We start from the raw sequence: 18,960 nt of genomic DNA on the forward strand, positions 1-18,960 counted from the left end.
AGATAGATAGATAGAGATATAGATAGATAGATAGATAGATAGATAGATAGATAGATAGATAGATAGATAGATAGATAGATAGATACATATAGGGAGAGAGAGAGTGTTAATATAAACAGAGACTTTATTTTCAATCAAGCGGTATTTTCTTTCCTTTAGGAGCAGAATGTTCTGATCATCAGCGCACCAGAATGTAGTGCTTGGTTGGCAAGCATCACATATTGTGATGTGTTAGCTAAGAGTTCCATGTCCTTCAGACTCATATATTCCTCTGTAATTGTACCTTGGTGATTCCACAAAACATGGCATCATAATCAGCATTCTACTGCCACAGAGTGGACAGAGAAACCATTTAGAATTTCCCTGAAAAAGAAAAAAAGCATACTTAGGCAGAGCTTTGTGGACAGGAAGGACATTAGAGCAAGTGAGGAATAAGCACTGCTTTTGTTAATTTACATAGGCAGAACAGAGACTGCTGGGAAAAGCCTGAAATTAAAGGCACAGAAAATGCCTGCTTCTGGAGAGAACACTAAGAAGCATTGAAAGTTTTTCCTCTGACCCTGGCCACTCTTAAGAGGAATCCTATGATAGTCAGCAGGACCCACCCTAAAAAGGAAGGGACAGCCATTTGGACCCTTTCCACCTTTCCTTGATCGAGCCTGATCGAGCCTGATTGAGCGCTGATTGAGCGGATAAGCACATAAGCACATGTACTTCTCATTTTGGGAAGGCATTGCTTAGCTTGTTACCAGCAGCTCAGTTATGTTATGATGTTAGAGGCTATGCAAGGAATGCTTTAGTCCTGCATTAGGCAGTTTTTATTGCTTCTTGCATTCAAGAGATAGATAATTAGCCAGAATCTGTGGCCCAGCTATTCACCTTGGCATTCCGATTTGCACAAAGGGAATAAGTATTTGAGAGAAAAGGCAAAATGTGTTTCTTATGTTGTTATGAACAGCTTTTTATTCTTTCTCTTTAGGCTCTAGCCAATGCAGAAATATATAAATAACTGCTGACTTCCTGTAAGACTTGTCCAATGCTGAGAAAAAATAAAAGGGGACACTTACAAATGATAGTGCTATCGTTTGAGAAAGGGTAAGTTGACACTGAATTTCCTGTGAATTCACAGACCAAGCATGAAAAAGACCCCAGCATGATCTTCATTGCGGGCTTAGAGCTGGTATTACCTTTTCAGAGGTGAGGGTCTTTCAACGGCTCGTTGGTCTAGGGGTATGATTCTCGCTTTGGGTGCGAGAGGTCCCGGGTTCAAATCCCGGACGAGCCCTTTCATTGGTGCTCTTTTGAAGTATGCATTTCAAAGCCAATATCAATTTTCTCTTTGCAGTAGTGGATGATTATTTGCTAGAGTCTCATGCTTTTAACCTTGCCCTGCCTGAGCAAATAGGAAACATTTCTCTTTAAGCATTTTGCAAAAATGCTGAACTTGCAAGGCATATACAAGCGTTCAGATAGGGCTGTCGGGCAGGTTGCATGAAAGAAATCTAAAACCAGATGCCCTTGGAATAGTCTGTTTTGAGCAGTTTCATCACAGAAGAATCACCTGTAGGTATCTGTTTCTGTAGTGTAGTGGTTATCACGTTCGCCTCACACGCGAAAGGTCCCCGGTTCGAAACCGGGCAGAAACGCTAGTTATATTGTCTTGGCTGCAATGTTGAGAGTTGCCGTTTTGCATGAAATTGTCCAGGCCCTGAAGGTGGGTTCATGCAGTCTCGTTCCAAGAAAGTGAATTCTCTTAAAAACAATAACATAATTGGCATGTGGATGTATCTGTTGATTCACAGACCTCACTTTCAAAAGAGCCCTGCATTCGGTTCAATGCTCAACCAGAACAAGCATTAACTTTGAGAATTGTTGGCACCAACAGGCCTCCTATTTTAGTGGAGTGTTTTTGGTTTTAAGTGCTGAGGCTTGGGCTCAATTCCTAGATGATCCTTCTCAAGGTGATGATACAAATGCATCGTCACCTTTTCGTTTAATGTCAGAATTGTTTATTTCCATTTGGTGGTGTATGAATGCTTTCGACAGTATGGGGATTTTTTCTAGCCTTGCATGAATAAAAGCATATCACTCCTCTTTATGTATTTTTCTAATACATTTATATTTGCATCTCCTCTCCTAGCATGCATTTTTGACTATCTTACAGGCTGTATATAATAAGTATCAATTCAGGGGCGCTTCTACTACTCAAATCACAACTGTTCTATCACGACATTGATAAGCAATCTGCATCTGCTTCTGTTGTGTATTGGTTATCATATTTACCTGACGTGTGAAAGTCCCATGTTTGACAGTGCACGTTAACAAAGAAACCAATGATTTTTATTAAAAGTTGTCTTGTGTTTTGGTTACCTTGCATCAGCCAAAACGTGCCAGAGATGACTTCATTTGCAGTCACTTGAAAAGTAGGGATTCTCAAATAAATGGCAAGAGGTTGAAACAAATCCAAAGAAATGCATGGCATATCTATGAGTAGGTGTATGCATGTATCCATATATAAAGATAGATAGATAGATAGATAGATAGAGATATAGATAGATAGATAGATAGATAGATAGATAGATAGATAGATAGATAGATAGATAGATAGATAGATAGATAGATAGATAGATAGATAGATAGATATAGGGAGAGAGAGAGCGTTAATATAAACAGAGACTTTATTTTCAATCAAGCGGTATTTTCTTTCCTTTAGGAGCAGAATGTTCTGATCATCAGCGCACCAGAATGTAGTGCTTGGTTGGCAAGCATCACATATTGTGATGTGTTAGCTAAGAGTTCCATGTCCTTCAGACTCATATATTCCTCTGTAGTTGTACCTTGGTGATTCCACAAAACATGGCATCATAATCAGCATTCTACTGCCACAGAGTGGACAGAGAAACCATTTAGAATTTCCCTGAAAAAGAAAAAAAGCATACTTAGGCAGAGCTTTGTGGACAGGAAGGACATTAGAGCAAGTGAGCAATAAGCACTGCTTTTGTTAATTTACATAGGCAGAACAGAGACTGCTGGGAAAAGCCTGAAATTAAAGGCACAGAAAATGCCTGCTTCTGGAGAGAACACTAAGAAGCATTGAAAGTTTTTCCTCTGACCCTGGCCACTCTTAAGAGGAATCCTATGATAGTCAGCAGGACCCACCCTAAAAAGGAAGGGACAGCCATTTGGACCCTTTCCACCTTTCCTTGATCGAGCCTGATCGAGCCTGATTGAGCGCTGATTGAGCGGATAAGCACATAAGCACATGTACTTCTTATTTTGGGAAGGCATTGCTTAGCTTGTTACCAGCAGCTCAGTTATGTTATGATGTTAGAGGCTATGCAAGGAATGCTTTAGTCCTGCATTAGGCAGTTTTTATTGCTTCTTGCATTCAAGAGATAGATAATTAGCCAGAATCTGTGGCCCAGCTATTCACCTTGGCATTCCGATTTGCACAAAGGGAATAAGTATTTGAGAGAAAAGGCAAAATGTGTTTCTTATGTTGTTATGAACAGCTTTTTATTCTTTCTCTTTAGGCTCTAGCCAATGCAGAAATATATAAATAACTGCTGACTTCCTGTAAGACTTGTCCAATGCTGAGAAAAAATAAAAGGGGACACTTACAAATGATAGTGCTATCGTTTGAGAAAGGGTAAGTTGACACTGAATTTCCTGTGAATTCACAGACCAAGCATGAAAAAGACCCCAGCATGATCTTCATTGCGGGCTTAGAGCTGGTATTACCTTTTCAGAGGTGAGGGTCTTTCAACGGCTCGTTGGTCTAGGGGTATGATTCTCGCTTTGGGTGCGAGAGGTCCCGGGTTCAAATCCCGGACGAGCCCTTTCATTGGTGCTCTTTTGAAGTATGCATTTCAAAGCCAATATCAATTTTCTCTTTGCAGTAGTGGATGATTATTTGCTAGAGTCTCATGCTTTTAACCTTGCCCTGCCTGAGCAAATAGGAAACATTTCTCTTTAAGCATTTTGCAAAAATGCTGAACTTGCAAGGCATATACAAGCGTTCAGATAGGGCTGTCGGGCAGGTTGCATGAAAGAAATCTAAAACCAGATGCCCTTGGAATAGTCTGTTTTGAGCAGTTTCATCACAGAAGAATCACCTGTAGGTATCTGTTTCTGTAGTGTAGTGGTTATCACGTTCGCCTCACACGCGAAAGGTCCCCGGTTTGAAACCGGGCAGAAACACTAGTTATATTGTCTTGGCTGCAATGTTGAGAGTTGCCGTTTTGCATGAAATTGTCCAGGCCCTGAAGGTGGGTTCATGCAGTCTCGTTCCAAGAAAGTGAATTCTCTTAAAAACAATAACATAATTGGCATGTGGATGTATCTGTTGATTCACAGACCTCACTTTCAAAAGAGCCCTGCATTCGGTTCAATGCTCAACCAGAACAAGCATTAACTTTGAGAATTGTTGGCACCAACAGGCCTCCTATTTTAGTGGAGTGTTTTTGGTTTTAAGTGCTGAGGCTTGGGCTCAATTCCTAGATGATCCTTCTCAAGGTGATGATACAAATGCATCGTCACCTTTTCGTTTAATGTCAGAATTGTTTATTTCCATTTGGTGGTGTATGAATGCTTTCGACAGTATGGGGATTTTTTCTAGCCTTGCATGAATAAAAGCATATCACTCCTCTTTATGTATTTTTCTAATACATTTATATTTGCATCTCCTCTCCTAGCATGCATTTTTGACTATCTTACAGGCTGTATATAATAAGTATCAATTCAGGGGCGCTTCTACTACTCAAATCACAACTGTTCTATCACGACATTGATAAGCAATCTGCATCTGCTTCTGTTGTGTATTGGTTATCATATTTACCTGACGTGTGAAAGTCCCATGTTTGACAGTGCACGTTAACAAAGAAACCAATGATTTTTATTAAAAGCTGTCTTGTGTTTTGGTTACCTTGCATCAGCCAAAACGTGCCAGAGATGACTTCATTTGCAGTCACTTGAAAAGTAGGGATTCTCAAATAAATGGCAAGAGGTTGAAACAAATCCAAAGAAATGCATGGCATATCTATGAGTAGGTGTATGCATGTATCCATATATAAAGATAGATAGATAGATAGATAGATAGAGATATAGATAGATAGATAGATAGATAGATAGATAGATAGATAGATAGATAGATAGATAGATAGATAGATAGATAGATAGATAGATAGATAGATAGATAGATAGATAGATAGATATAGGGAGAGAGAGAGCGTTAATATAAACAGAGACTTTATTTTCAATCAAGCGGTATTTTCTTTCCTTTAGGAGCAGAATGTTCTGATCATCAGCGCACCAGAATGTAGTGCTTGGTTGGCAAGCATCACATATTGTGATGTGTTAGCTAAGAGTTCCATGTCCTTCAGACTCATATATTCCTCTGTAGTTGTACCTTGGTGATTCCACAAAACATGGCATCATAATAAGCATTCTACTGCCACAGAGTGGACAGAGAAACCATTTAGAATTTCCCTGAAAAAGAAAAAAAGCATACTTAGGCAGAGCTTTGTGGACAGGAAGGACATTAGAGCAAGTGAGCAATAAGCACTGCTTTTGTTAATTTACATAGGCAGAACAGAGACTGCTGGGAAAAGCCTGAAATTAAAGGCACAGAAAATGCCTGCTTCTGGAGAGAACACTAAGAAGCATTGAAAGTTTTTCCTCTGACCCTGGCCACTCTTAAGAGGAATCCTATGATAGTCAGCAGGACCCACCCTAAAAAGGAAGGGACAGCCATTTGGACCCTTTCCACCTTTCCTTGATCGAGCCTGATTGAGCGCTGATTGAGCGGATAAGCACATAAGCACATAAGCACATGTACTTCTTATTTTGGGAAGGCATTGCTTAGCTTGTTACCAGCAGCTCAGTTATGTTATGATGTTAGAGGCTATGCAAGGAATGCTTTAGTCCTGCATTAAGCAGTTTTTATTGCTTCTTGCATTCAAGAGATAGATAATTAGCCAGAATCTGTGGCCCAGCTATTCACCTTGGCATTCCGATTTGCACAAAGGGAATAAGTATTTGAGAGAAAAGGCAAAATGTGTTTCTTATGTTGTTATGAACAGCTTTTTATTCTTTCTCTTTAGGCTCTAGCCAATGCAGAAATATATAAATAACTGCTGACTTCCTGTAAGACTTGTCCAATGCTGAGAAAAAATAAAAGGGGACACTTACAAATGATAGTGCTATCGTTTGAGAAAGGGTAAGTTGACACTGAATTTCCTGTGAATTCACAGACCAAGCATGAAAAAGACCCCAGCATGATCTTCATTGCGGGCTTAGACCTGGTATTACCTTTTCAGAGGTGAGGGGCTTTCAACGGCTCGTTGGTCTAGGGGTATGATTCTCGCTTTGGGTGCGAGAGGTCCCGGGTTCAAATCCCAGACGAGCCCTTTCATTGGTGCTCTTTTGAAGTATGCATTTCAAAGCCAATATCAATTTTCTCTTTGCAGTAGTGGATGATTATTTGCTAGAGTCTCATGCTTTTAACCTTGCCCTGCCTGAGCAAATAGGAAACATTTCTCTTTAAGCATTTTGCAAAAATGCTGAACTTGCAAGGCATATACAAGCGTTCAGATAGGGCTGTCGGGCAGGTTGCATGAAAGAAATCTAAAACCAGATGCCCTTGGAATAGTCTGTTTTGAGCAGTTTCATCACAGAAGAATCACCTGTAGGTATCTGTTTCTGTAGTGTAGTGGTTATCACGTTCGCCTCGCACGCGAAAGGTCCCCGGTTCGAAACCGGGCAGAAACACTAGTTATATTGTCTTGGCTGCAATGTTGAGAGTTGCAGTTTTGCATGAAATTGTCCAGGCCCTGAAGGTGGGTTCATGCAGTGTCGTTCCAAGAAAGGGAATTCTCTTAAAAACAATAACATAATTGGCATGTGGATGTATCTGTTGATTCACAGACCTCACTTTCAAAAGAGCCCTGCATTCGGTTCAATGCTCAACCAGAACAAGCATTAACTTTGAGAATTGTTGGCACCAACAGGCCTCCTATTTTAGTGGAGTGTTTCTGGTTTTAAGTGCTGAGGCTTGGGCTCAATTCCTAGATGATCCTTCTCAAGGTGATGATACAAATGCATCGTCACCTTTTCGTTTAATGTCAGAATTGTTTATTTCCATTTGGTGGTGTATGAATGCTTTCGACAGTATGGGGATTTTTTCTAGCCTTGCATGAATAAAAGCATATCACTCCTCTTTATGTATTTTTCTAATACATTTATATTTGCATCTCCTCTCCTAGCATGCATTTTTGACTATCTTACAGGCTGTATATAATAAGTATCAATTCAGGGGCGCTTCTACTACTCAAATCACAACTGTTCTATCACGACATTGATAAGCAATCTGCATCTGCTTCTGTTGTGTATTGGTTATCATATTTACCTGACGTGTGAAAGTCCCATGTTTGACAGTGCACGTTAACAAAGAAACCAATGATTTTTATTAAAAGTTGTCTTGTGTTTTGGTTACCTTGCATCAGCCAAAACGTGCCAGAGATGACTTCATTTGCAGTCACTTGAAAAGTAGGGATTCTCAAATAAATGGCAAGAGGTTGAAACAAATCCAAAGAAATGCATGGCATATCTATGAGTAGGTGTATGCATGTATCCATATATAAAGATAGATAGATAGATAGATAGATAGAGATATAGATAGATAGATAGATAGATAGATAGATAGATAGATAGATAGATAGATAGATAGATAGATAGATAGATAGATAGATATATAGATAGATAGATAGATAGATAGATAGATAGATAGATAGATAGATAGATAGATAGATAGATATAGGGAGAGAGAGAGCGTTAATATAAACAGAGACTTTATTTTCAATCAAGCGGTATTTTCTTTCCTTTAGGAGCAGAATGTTCTGATCATCAGCGCACCAGAATGTAGTGCTTGGTTGGCAAGCATCACATATTGTGATGTGTTAGCTAAGAGTTCCATGTCCTTCAGACTCATATATTCCTCTGTAATTGTACCTTGGTGATTCCACAAAACATGGCATCATAATCAGCATTCTACTGCCACAGAGTGGACAGAGAAACCATTTAGAATTTCCCTGAAAAAGAAAAAAAGCATACTTAGGCAGAGCTTTGTGGACAGGAAGGACATTAGAGCAAGTGAGGAATAAGCACTGCTTTTGTTAATTTACATAGGCAGAACAGAGACTGCTGGGAAAAGCCTGAAATTAAAGGCACAGAAAATGCCTGCTTCTGGAGAGAACACTAAGAAGCATTGAAAGTTTTTCCTCTGACCCTGGCCACTCTTAAGAGGAATCCTATGATAGTCAGCAGGACCCACCCTAAAAAGGAAGGGACAGCCATTTGGACCCTTTCCACCTTTCCTTGATCGAGCCTGATCGAGCCTGATTGAGCGCTGATTGAGCGGATAAGCACATAAGCACATGTACTTCTCATTTTGGGAAGGCATTGCTTAGCTTGTTACCAGCAGCTCAGTTATGTTATGATGTTAGAGGCTATGCAAGGAATGCTTTAGTCCTGCATTAGGCAGTTTTTATTGCTTCTTGCATTCAAGAGATAGATAATTAGCCAGAATCTGTGGCCCAGCTATTCACCTTGGCATTCCGATTTGCACAAAGGGAATAAGTATTTGAGAGAAAAGGCAAAATGTGTTTCTTATGTTGTTATGAACAGCTTTTTATTCTTTCTCTTTAGGCTCTAGCCAATGCAGAAATATATAAATAACTGCTGACTTCCTGTAAGACTTGTCCAATGCTGAGAAAAAATAAAAGGGGACACTTACAAATGATAGTGCTATCGTTTGAGAAAGGGTAAGTTGACACTGAATTTCCTGTGAATTCACAGACCAAGCATGAAAAAGACCCCAGCATGATCTTCATTGCGGGCTTAGAGCTGGTATTACCTTTTCAGAGGTGAGGGTCTTTCAACGGCTCGTTGGTCTAGGGGTATGATTCTCGCTTTGGGTGCGAGAGGTCCCGGGTTCAAATCCCGGACGAGCCCTTTCATTGGTGCTCTTTTGAAGTATGCATTTCAAAGCCAATATCAATTTTCTCTTTGCAGTAGTGGATGATTATTTGCTAGAGTCTCATGCTTTTAACCTTGCCCTGCCTGAGCAAATAGGAAACATTTCTCTTTAAGCATTTTGCAAAAATGCTGAACTTGCAAGGCATATACAAGCGTTCAGATAGGGCTGTCGGGCAGGTTGCATGAAAGAAATCTAAAACCAGATGCCCTTGGAATAGTCTGTTTTGAGCAGTTTCATCACAGAAGAATCACCTGTAGGTATCTGTTTCTGTAGTGTAGTGGTTATCACGTTCGCCTCACACGCGAAAGGTCCCCGGTTCGAAACCGGGCAGAAACACTAGTTATATTGTCTTGGCTGCAATGTTGAGAGTTGCCGTTTTGCATGAAATTGTCCAGGCCCTGAAGGTGGGTTCATGCAGTCTCGTTCCAAGAAAGTGAATTCTCTTAAAAACAATAACATAATTGGCATGTGGATGTATCTGTTGATTCACAGACCTCACTTTCAAAAGAGCCCTGCATTCGGTTCAATGCTCAACCAGAACAAGCATTAACTTTGAGAATTGTTGGCACCAACAGGCCTCCTATTTTAGTGGAGTGTTTTTGGTTTTAAGTGCTGAGGCTTGGGCTCAATTCCTAGATGATCCTTCTCAAGGTGATGATACAAATGCATCGTCACCTTTTCGTTTAATGTCAGAATTGTTTATTTCCATTTGGTGGTGTATGAATGCTTTCGACAGTATGGGGATTTTTTCTAGCCTTGCATGAATAAAAGCATATCACTCCTCTTTATGTATTTTTCTAATACATTTATATTTGCATCTCCTCTCCTAGCATGCATTTTTGACTATCTTACAGGCTGTATATAATAAGTATCAATTCAGGGGCGCTTCTACTACTCAAATCACAACTGTTCTATCACGACATTGATAAGCAATCTGCATCTGCTTCTGTTGTGTATTGGTTATCATATTTACCTGACGTGTGAAAGTCCCATGTTTGACAGTGCACGTTAACAAAGAAACCAATGATTTTTATTAAAAGTTGTCTTGTGTTTTGGTTACCTTGCATCAGCCAAAACGTGCCAGAGATGACTTCATTTGCAGTCACTTGAAAAGTAGGGATTCTCAAATAAATGGCAAGAGGTTGAAACAAATCCAAAGAAATGCATGGCATATCTATGAGTAGGTGTATGCATGTATCCATATATAAAGATAGATAGATAGATAGATAGAGATATAGATAGATAGATAGATAGATAGATAGATAGATAGATAGATAGATAGATAGATAGATAGATAGATAGATAGATAGATAGATAGATAGATAGATAGATAGATAGATAGATAGATAGATAGATAGATAGATAGATAGATAGATATAGGGAGAGAGAGAGTGTTAATATAAACAGAGACTTTATTTTCAATCAAGCGGTATTTTCTTTCCTTTAGGAGCAGAATGTTCTGATCATCAGCGCACCAGAATGTAGTGCTTGGTTGGCAAGCATCACATATTGTGATGTGTTAGCTAAGAGTTCCATGTCCTTCAGACTCATATATTCCTCTGTAGTTGTACCTTGGTGATTCCACAAAACATGGCATCATAATCAGCATTCTACTGCCACAGAGTGGACAGAGAAACCATTTAGAATTTCCCTGAAAAAGAAAAAAAGCATACTTAGGCAGAGCTTTGTGGACAGGAAGGACATTAGAGCAAGTGAGCAATAAGCACTGCTTTTGTTAATTTACATAGGCAGAACAGAGACTGCTGGGAAAAGCCTGAAATTAAAGGCACAGAAAATGCCTGCTTCTGGAGAGAACACTAAGAAGCATTGAAAGTTTTTCCTCTGGCCCTGGCCACTCTTAAGAGGAATCCTATGATAGTCAGCAGGACCCACCCTAAAAAGGAAGGGACAGCCATTTGGACCCTTTCCACCTTTCCTATATCTCGCCTGATCGAGCCTGATCGAGCGCTGATTGAGCGGATAAGCACATAAGCACATGTACTTCTCATTTTGGGAAGGCATTGCTTAGCTTGTTACCAGCAGCTCAGTTATGTTATGATGTTAGAGGCTATGCAAGGAATGCTTTAGTCCTGCATTAGGCAGTTTTTATTGCTTCTTGCATTCAAGAGATAGATAATTAGCCAGAATCTGTGGCCCAGCTATTCACCTTGGCATTCCGATTTGCACAAAGGGAATAAGTATTTGAGAGAAAAGGCAAAATGTGTTTCTTATGTTGTTATGAACAGCTTTTTATTCTTTCTCTTTAGGCTCTAGCCAATGCAGAAATATATAAATAACTGCTGACTTCCTGTAAGACTTGTCCAATGCTGAGAAAAAATAAAAGGGGACACTTACAAATGATAGTGCTATCGTTTGAGAAAGGGTAAGTTGACACTGAATTTCCTGTGAATTCACAGACCAAGCATGAAAAAGACCCCAGCATGATCTTCATTGCGGGCTTAGAGCTGGTATTACCTTTTCAGAGGTGAGGGGCTTTCAACGGCTCGTTGGTCTAGGGGTATGATTCTCGCTTTGGGTGCGAGAGGTCCCGGGTTCAAATCCCGGACGAGCCCTTTCATTGGTGCTCTTTTGAAGTATGCATTTCAAAGCCAATATCAATTTTCTCTTTGCAGTAGTGGATGATTACTTGCTAGAGTCTCATGCTTTTAACCTTGCCCTGCCTGAGCAAATAGGAAACATTTCTCTTTAAGCATTTTGCAAAAATGCTGAACTTGCAAGGCATATACAAGCGTTCAGATAGGGCTGTCGGGCAGGTTGCATGAAAGAAATCTAAAACCAGATGCCCTTGGAATAGTCTGTTTTGAGCAGTTTCATCACAGAAGAATCACCTGTAGGTATCTGTTTCTGTAGTGTAGTGGTTATCACGTTCGCCTCACACGCGAAAGGTCCCCGGTTCGAAACCGGGCAGAAACACTAGTTATATTGTCTTGGCTGCAATGTTGAGAGTTGCCGTTTTGCATGAAATTGTCCAGGCCCTGAAGGTGGGTTCATGCAGTCTCGTTCCAAGAAAGTGAATTCTCTTAAAAACAATAACATAATTGGCATGTGGATGTATCTGTTGATTCACAGACCTCACTTTCAAAAGAGCCCTGCATTCGGTTCAATGCTCAACCAGAACAAGCATTAACTTTGAGAATTGTTGGCACCAACAGGCCTCCTATTTTAGTGGAGTGTTTTTGGTTTTAAGTGCTGAGGCTTGGGCTCAATTCCTAGATGATCCTTCTCAAGGTGATGATACAAATGCATCGTCACCTTTTCGTTTAATGTCAGAATTGTTTATTTCCATTTGGTGGTGTATGAATGCTTTCGACAGTATGGGGATTTTTTCTAGCCTTGCATGAATAAAAGCATATCACTCCTCTTTATGTATTTTTCTAATACATTTATATTTGCATCTCCTCTCCTAGCATGCATTTTTGACTATCTTACAGGCTGTATATAATAAGTATCAATTCAGGGGCGCTTCTACTACTCAAATCACAACTGTTCTATCACGACATTGATAAGCAATCTGCATCTGCTTCTGTTGTGTATTGGTTATCATATTTACCTGACGTGTGAAAGTCCCATGTTTGACAGTGCACGTTAACAAAGAAACCAATGATTTTTATTAAAAGTTGTCTTGTGTTTTGGTTACCTTGCATCAGCCAAAACGTGCCAGAGATGACTTCATTTGCAGTCACTTGAAAAGTAGGGATTCTCAAATAAATGGCAAGAGGTTGAAACAAATCCAAAGAAATGCATGGCATATCTATGAGTAGGTGTATGCATGTATCCATATATAAAGATAGATAGATAGATAGATAGATAGAGATATAGATAGATAGATAGATAGATAGATAGATAGATAGATAGATAGATAGATAGATAGATAGATAGATAGATAGATAGATAGATAGATAGATAGATAGATAGATAGATAGATAGATAGATAGATAGATAGATAGATAGATAGATATAGGGAGAGAGAGAGCGTTAATATAAACAGAGACTTTATTTTCAATCAAGCGGTATTTTCTTTCCTTTAGGAGCAGAATGTTCTGATCATCAGCGCACCAGAATGTAGTGCTTGGTTGGCAAGCATCACATATTGTGATGTGTTAGCTAAGAGTTCCATGTCCTTCAGACTCATATATTCCTCTGTAGTTGTACCTTGGTGATTCCACAAAACATGGCATCATAATCAGCATTCTACTGCCACAGAGTGGACAGAGAAACCATTTAGAATTTCCCTGAAAAAGAAAAAAAGCATACTTAGGCAGAGCTTTGTGGACAGGAAGGACATTAGAGCAAGTGAGCAATAAGCACTGCTTTTGTTAATTTACATAGGCAGAACAGAGACTGCTGGGAAAAGCCTGAAATTAAAGGCACAGAAAATGCCTGCTTCTGGAGAGAACACTAAGAAGCATTGAAAGTTTTTCCTCTGACCCTGGCCACTCTTAAGAGGAATCCTATGATAGTCAGCAGGACCCACCCTAAAAAGGAAGGGACAGCCATTTGGACCCTTTCCACCTTTCCTTGATCGAGCCTGATCGAGCCTGATTGAGCGCTGATTGAGCGGATAAGCACATAAGCACATGTACTTCTTATTTTGGGAAGGCATTGCTTAGCTTGTTACCAGCAGCTCAGTTATGTTATGATGTTAGAGGCTATGCAAGGAATGCTTTAGTCCTGCATTAGGCAGTTTTTATTGCTTCTTGCATTCAAGAGATAGATAATTAGCCAGAATCTGTGGCCCAGCTATTCACCTTGGCATTCCGATTTGCACAAAGGGAATAAGTATTTGAGAGAAAAGGCAAAATGTGTTTCTTATGTTGTTATGAACAGCTTTTTATTCTTTCTCTTTAGGCTCTAGCCAATGCAGAAATATATAAATAACTGCTGACTTCCTGTAAGACTTGTCCAATGCTGAGAAAAAATAAAAGGGGACACTTACAAATGATAGTGCTATCGTTTGAGAAAGGGTAAGTTGACACTGAATTTCCTGTGAATTCACAGACCAAGCATGAAAAAGACCCCAGCATGATCTTCATTGCGGGCTTAGAGCTGGTATTACCTTTTCAGAGGTGAGGGGCTTTCAACGGCTCGTTGGTCTAGGGGTATGATTCTCGCTTTGGGTGCGAGAGGTCCCGGGTTCAAATCCCGGACGAGCCCTTTCATTGGTGCTCTTTTGAAGTATGCATTTCAAAGCCAATATCAATTTTCTCTTTGCAGTAGTGGATGATTATTTGCTAGAGTCTCATGCTTTTAACCTTGCCCTGCCTGAGCAAATAGGAAACATTTCTCTTTAAGCATTTTGCAAAAATGCTGAACTTGCAAGGCATATACAAGCGTTCAGATAGGGCTGTCGGGCAGGTTGCATGAAAGAAATCTAAAACCAGATGCCCTTGGAATAGTCTGTTTTGAGCAGTTTCATCACAGAAGAATCACCTGTAGGTATCTGTTTCTGTAGTGTAGTGGTTATCACGTTCGCCTCGCACGCGAAAGGTCCCCGGTTCGAAACCGGGCAGAAACACTAGTTAAATTGTCTTGGCTGCAATGTTGAGAGTTGCAGTTTTGCATGAAATTGTCCAGGCCCTGAAGGTGGGTTCATGCAGTGTCGTTCCAAGAAAGGGAATTCTCTTAAAAACAATAACATAATTGGCATGTGGATGTATCTGTTGATTCACAGACCTCACTTTCAAAAGAGCCCTGCATTCGGTTCAATGCTCAACCAGAACAAGCATTAACTTTGAGAATTGTTGGCACCAACAGGCCTCCTATTTTAGTGGAGTGTTTCTGGTTTTAAGTGCTGAGGCTTGGGCTCAATTCCTAGATGATCCTTCTCAAGGTGATGATACAAATGCATCGTCACCTTTTCGTTTAATGTCAGAATTGTTTATTTCCATTTGGTGGTGTATGAATGCTTTCGACAGTATGGGGATTTTTTCTAGCCTTGCATGAATAAAAGCATATCACTCCTCTTTATGTATTTTTCTAATACATTTATATTTGCATCTCCTCTCCTAGCATGCATTTTTGACTATCTTACAGGCTGTATATAATAAGTATCAATTCAGGGGCGCTTCTACTACTCAAATCACAACTGTTCTATCACGACATTGATAAGCAATCTGCATCTGCTTCTGTTGTGTATTGGTTATCATATTTACCTGACGTGTGAAAGTCCCATGTTTGACAGTGCACGTTAACAAAGAAACCAATGATTTTTATTAAAAGTTGTCTTGTGTTTTGGTTACCTTGCATCAGCCAAAACGTGCCAGAGATGACTTCATTTGCAGTCACTTGAAAAGTAGGGATTCTCAAATAAATGGCAAGAGGTTGAAACAAATCCAAAGAAATGCATGGCATATCTATGAGTAGGTGTATGCATGTATCCATATATAAAGATAGATAGATAGATAGATAGATAGAGATATAGATAGATAGATAGATAGATAGATAGATAGATAGATAGATAGATAGATAGATAGATAGATAGATAGATAGATAGATAGATAGATAGATAGATAGATAGATAGATAGATAGATAGATATAGGGAGAGAGAGAGTGTTAATATAAACAGAGACTTTATTTTCAATCAAGCGGTATTTTCTTTCCTTTAGGAGCAGAATGTTCTGATCATCAGCGCACCAGAATGTAGTGCTTGGTTGGCAAGCATCACATATTGTGATGTGTTAGCTAAGAGTTCCATGTCCTTCAGACTCATATATTCCTCTGTAATTGTACCTTGGTGATTCCACAAAACATGGCATCATAATCAGCATTCTACTGCCACAGAGTGGACAGAGAAACCATTTAGAATTTCCCTGAAAAAGAAAAAAAGCATACTTAGGCAGAGCTTTGTGGACAGGAAGGACATTAGAGCAAGTGAGGAATAAGCACTGCTTTTGTTAATTTACATAGGCAGAACAGAGACTGCTGGGAAAAGCCTGAAATTAAAGGCACAGAAAATGCCTGCTTCTGGAGAGAACACTAAGAAGCATTGAAAGTTTTTCCTCTGACCCTGGCCACTCTTAAGAGGAATCCTATGATAGTCAGCAGGACCCACCCTAAAAAGGAAGGGACAGCCATTTGGACCCTTTCCACCTTTCCTATATCTCGCCTGATCGAGCCTGATTGAGCGGATAAGCACATAAGCACATGTACTTCTCATTTTGGGAAGGCATTGCTTAGCTTGTTACCAGCAGCTCAGTTATGTTATGATGTTAGAGGCTATGCAAGGAATGCTTTAGTCCTGCATTAGGCAGTTTTTATTGCTTCTTGCATTCAAGAGATAGATAATTAGCCAGAATCTGTGGCCCAGCTATTCACCTTGGCATTCCGATTTGCACAAAGGGAATAAGTATTTGAGAGAAAAGGCAAAATGTGTTTCTTATGTTGTTATGAACAGCTTTTTATTCTTTCTCTTTAGGCTCTAGCCAATGCAGAAATATATAAATAACTGCTGACTTCCTGTAAGACTTGTCCAATGCTGAGAAAAAATAAAAGGGGACACTTACAAATGATAGTGCTATCGTTTGAGAAAGGGTAAGTTGACACTGAATTTCCTGTGAATTCACAGACCAAGCATGAAAAAGACCCCAGCATGATCTTCATTGCGGGCTTAGAGCTGGTATTACCTTTTCAGAGGTGAGGGTCTTTCAACGGCTCGTTGGTCTAGGGGTATGATTCTCGCTTTGGGTGCGAGAGGTCCCGGGTTCAAATCCCGGACGAGCCCTTTCATTGGTGCTCTTTTGAAGTATGCATTTCAAAGCCAATATCAATTTTCTCTTTGCAGTAGTGGATGATTACTTGCTAGAGTCTCATGCTTTTAACCTTGCCCTGCCTGAGCAAATAGGAAACATTTCTCTTTAAGCATTTTGCAAAAATGCTGAACTTGCAAGGCATATACAAGCGTTCAGATAGGGCTGTCGGGCAGGTTGCATGAAAGAAATCTAAAACCAGATGCCCTTGGAATAGTCTGTTTTGAGCAGTTTCATCACAGAAGAATCACCTGTAGGTATCTGTTTCTGTAGTGTAGTGGTTATCACGTTCGCCTCACACGCGAAAGGTCCCCGGTTCGAAACCGGGCAGAAACACTAGTTATATTGTCTTGGCTGCAATGTTGAGAGTTGCCGTTTTGCATGAAATTGTCCAGGCCCTGAAGGTGGGTTCATGCAGTCTCGTTCCAAGAAAGTGAATTCTCTTAAAAACAATAACATAATTGGCATGTGGATGTATCTGTTGATTCACAGACCTCACTTTCAAAAGAGCCCTGCATTCGGTTCAATGCTCAACCAGAACAAGCATTAACTTTGAGAATTGTTGGCACCAACAGGCCTCCTATTTTAGTGGAGTGTTTTTGGTTTTAAGTGCTGAGGCTTGGGCTCAATTCCTAGATGATCCTTCTCAAGGTGATGATACAAATGCATCGTCACCTTTTCGTTTAATGTCAGAATTGTTTATTTCCATTTGGTGGTGTATGAATGCTTTCGACAGTATGGGGATTTTTTCTAGCCTTGCATGAATAAAAGCATATCACTCCTCTTTATGTATTTTTCTAATACATTTATATTTGCATCTCCTCTCCTAGCATGCATTTTTGACTATCTTACAGGCTGTATATAATAAGTATCAATTCAGGGGCGCTTCTACTACTCAAATCACAACTGTTCTATCACGACATTGATAAGCAATCTGCATCTGCTTCTGTTGTGTATTGGTTATCATATTTACCTGACGTGTGAAAGTCCCATGTTTGACAGTGCACGTTAACAAAGAAACCAATGATTTTTATTAAAAGTTGTCTTGTGTTTTGGTTACCTTGCATCAGCCAAAACGTGCCAGAGATGACTTCATTTGCAGTCACTTGAAAAGTAGGGATTCTCAAATAAATGGCAAGAGGTTGAAACAAATCCAAAGAAATGCATGGCATATCTATGAGTAGGTGTATGCATGTATCCATATATAAAGATAGATAGATAGATAGATAGATAGAGATATAGATAGATAGATAGATAGATAGATAGATAGATAGATAGATAGATAGATAGATAGATAGATAGATAGATAGATAGATAGATAGATAGATAGATAGATAGATAGATAGATAGATAGATAGATAGATATAGGGAGAGAGAGAGCGTTAATATAAACAGAGACTTTATTTTCAATCAAGCGGTATTTTCTTTCCTTTAGGAGCAGAATGTTCTGATCATCAGCGCACCAGAATGTAGTGCTTGGTTGGCAAGCATCACATATTGTGATGTGTTAGCTAAGAGTTCCATGTCCTTCAGACTCATATATTCCTCTGTAGTTGTACCTTGGTGATTCCACAAAACATGGCATCATAATCAGCATTCTACTGCCACAGAGTGGACAGAGAAACCATTTAGAATTTCCCTGAAAAAGAAAAAAAGCATACTTAGGCAGAGCTTTGTGGACAGGAAGGACATTAGAGCAAGTGAGCAATAAGCACTGCTTTTGTTAATTTACATAGGCAGAACGGAGACTGCTGGGAAAAGCCTGAAATTAAAGGCACAGAAAATGCCTGCTTCTGGAGAGAACACTAAGAAGCATTGAAAGTTTTTCCTCTGACCCTGGCCACTCTTAAGAGGAATCCTATGATAGTCAGCAGGACCCACCCTAAAAAGGAAGGGACAGCCATTTGGACCCTTTCCACCTTTCCTTGATCGAGCCTGATCGAGCCTGATTGAGCGCTGATTGAGCGGATAAGCACATAAGCACATGTACTTCTTATTTTGGGAAGGCATTGCTTAGCTTGTTACCAGCAGCTCAGTTATGTTATGATGTTAGAGGCTATGCAAGGAATGCTTTAGTCCTGCATTAGGCAGTTTTTATTGCTTCTTGCATTCAAGAGATAGATAATTAGCCAGAATCTGTGGCCCAGCTATTCACCTTG

The 18,960-nt window shown here is 39.8% G+C and overlaps 14 non-coding genes across 14 annotated transcripts; all 14 read left to right on the forward strand.

Annotated features, from left to right (window-relative positions):
* The first annotated feature begins 1,213 nt into the window (after window positions 1–1,213).
* TRNAP-UGG (transfer RNA proline (anticodon UGG)) lies at window positions 1,214–1,285 on the forward strand. Its single transcript has one exon. It is a non-coding gene; the product is annotated as a tRNA-Pro (tRNA).
* Window positions 1,286–1,573: 288 nt separating this feature from the next.
* On the forward strand, window positions 1,574–1,646 carry TRNAV-CAC (transfer RNA valine (anticodon CAC)). The gene has a single exon. It is a non-coding gene; the product is annotated as a tRNA-Val (tRNA).
* Window positions 1,647–3,767: 2,121 nt separating this feature from the next.
* On the forward strand, window positions 3,768–3,839 carry TRNAP-UGG (transfer RNA proline (anticodon UGG)). Its single transcript has one exon. It is a non-coding gene; the product is annotated as a tRNA-Pro (tRNA).
* A 288-nt stretch (window positions 3,840–4,127) lies between these two features.
* TRNAV-CAC (transfer RNA valine (anticodon CAC)) lies at window positions 4,128–4,200 on the forward strand. Its single transcript has one exon. It is a non-coding gene; the product is annotated as a tRNA-Val (tRNA).
* A 2,135-nt stretch (window positions 4,201–6,335) lies between these two features.
* On the forward strand, window positions 6,336–6,407 carry TRNAP-UGG (transfer RNA proline (anticodon UGG)). The gene has a single exon. It is a non-coding gene; the product is annotated as a tRNA-Pro (tRNA).
* Window positions 6,408–6,695: 288 nt separating this feature from the next.
* TRNAA-CGC (transfer RNA alanine (anticodon CGC)) lies at window positions 6,696–6,768 on the forward strand. Its single transcript has one exon. It is a non-coding gene; the product is annotated as a tRNA-Ala (tRNA).
* A 2,169-nt stretch (window positions 6,769–8,937) lies between these two features.
* On the forward strand, window positions 8,938–9,009 carry TRNAP-UGG (transfer RNA proline (anticodon UGG)). Its single transcript has one exon. It is a non-coding gene; the product is annotated as a tRNA-Pro (tRNA).
* A 288-nt stretch (window positions 9,010–9,297) lies between these two features.
* On the forward strand, window positions 9,298–9,370 carry TRNAV-CAC (transfer RNA valine (anticodon CAC)). The gene has a single exon. It is a non-coding gene; the product is annotated as a tRNA-Val (tRNA).
* A 2,165-nt stretch (window positions 9,371–11,535) lies between these two features.
* Window positions 11,536–11,607, forward strand: TRNAP-UGG (transfer RNA proline (anticodon UGG)). The gene has a single exon. It is a non-coding gene; the product is annotated as a tRNA-Pro (tRNA).
* A 288-nt stretch (window positions 11,608–11,895) lies between these two features.
* TRNAV-CAC (transfer RNA valine (anticodon CAC)) lies at window positions 11,896–11,968 on the forward strand. Its single transcript has one exon. It is a non-coding gene; the product is annotated as a tRNA-Val (tRNA).
* Window positions 11,969–14,137: 2,169 nt separating this feature from the next.
* TRNAP-UGG (transfer RNA proline (anticodon UGG)) lies at window positions 14,138–14,209 on the forward strand. Its single transcript has one exon. It is a non-coding gene; the product is annotated as a tRNA-Pro (tRNA).
* Window positions 14,210–14,497: 288 nt separating this feature from the next.
* TRNAA-CGC (transfer RNA alanine (anticodon CGC)) lies at window positions 14,498–14,570 on the forward strand. The gene has a single exon. It is a non-coding gene; the product is annotated as a tRNA-Ala (tRNA).
* Window positions 14,571–16,704: 2,134 nt separating this feature from the next.
* On the forward strand, window positions 16,705–16,776 carry TRNAP-UGG (transfer RNA proline (anticodon UGG)). The gene has a single exon. It is a non-coding gene; the product is annotated as a tRNA-Pro (tRNA).
* A 288-nt stretch (window positions 16,777–17,064) lies between these two features.
* TRNAV-CAC (transfer RNA valine (anticodon CAC)) lies at window positions 17,065–17,137 on the forward strand. Its single transcript has one exon. It is a non-coding gene; the product is annotated as a tRNA-Val (tRNA).
* The last annotated feature ends 1,823 nt before the right edge of the window (window positions 17,138–18,960 follow it).

Source organism: Lissotriton helveticus, chromosome 8 (assembly GCF_964261635.1).
Source record: "Lissotriton helveticus chromosome 8, aLisHel1.1, whole genome shotgun sequence".
NCBI lineage: Eukaryota > Metazoa > Chordata > Amphibia > Caudata > Salamandridae > Lissotriton > Lissotriton helveticus.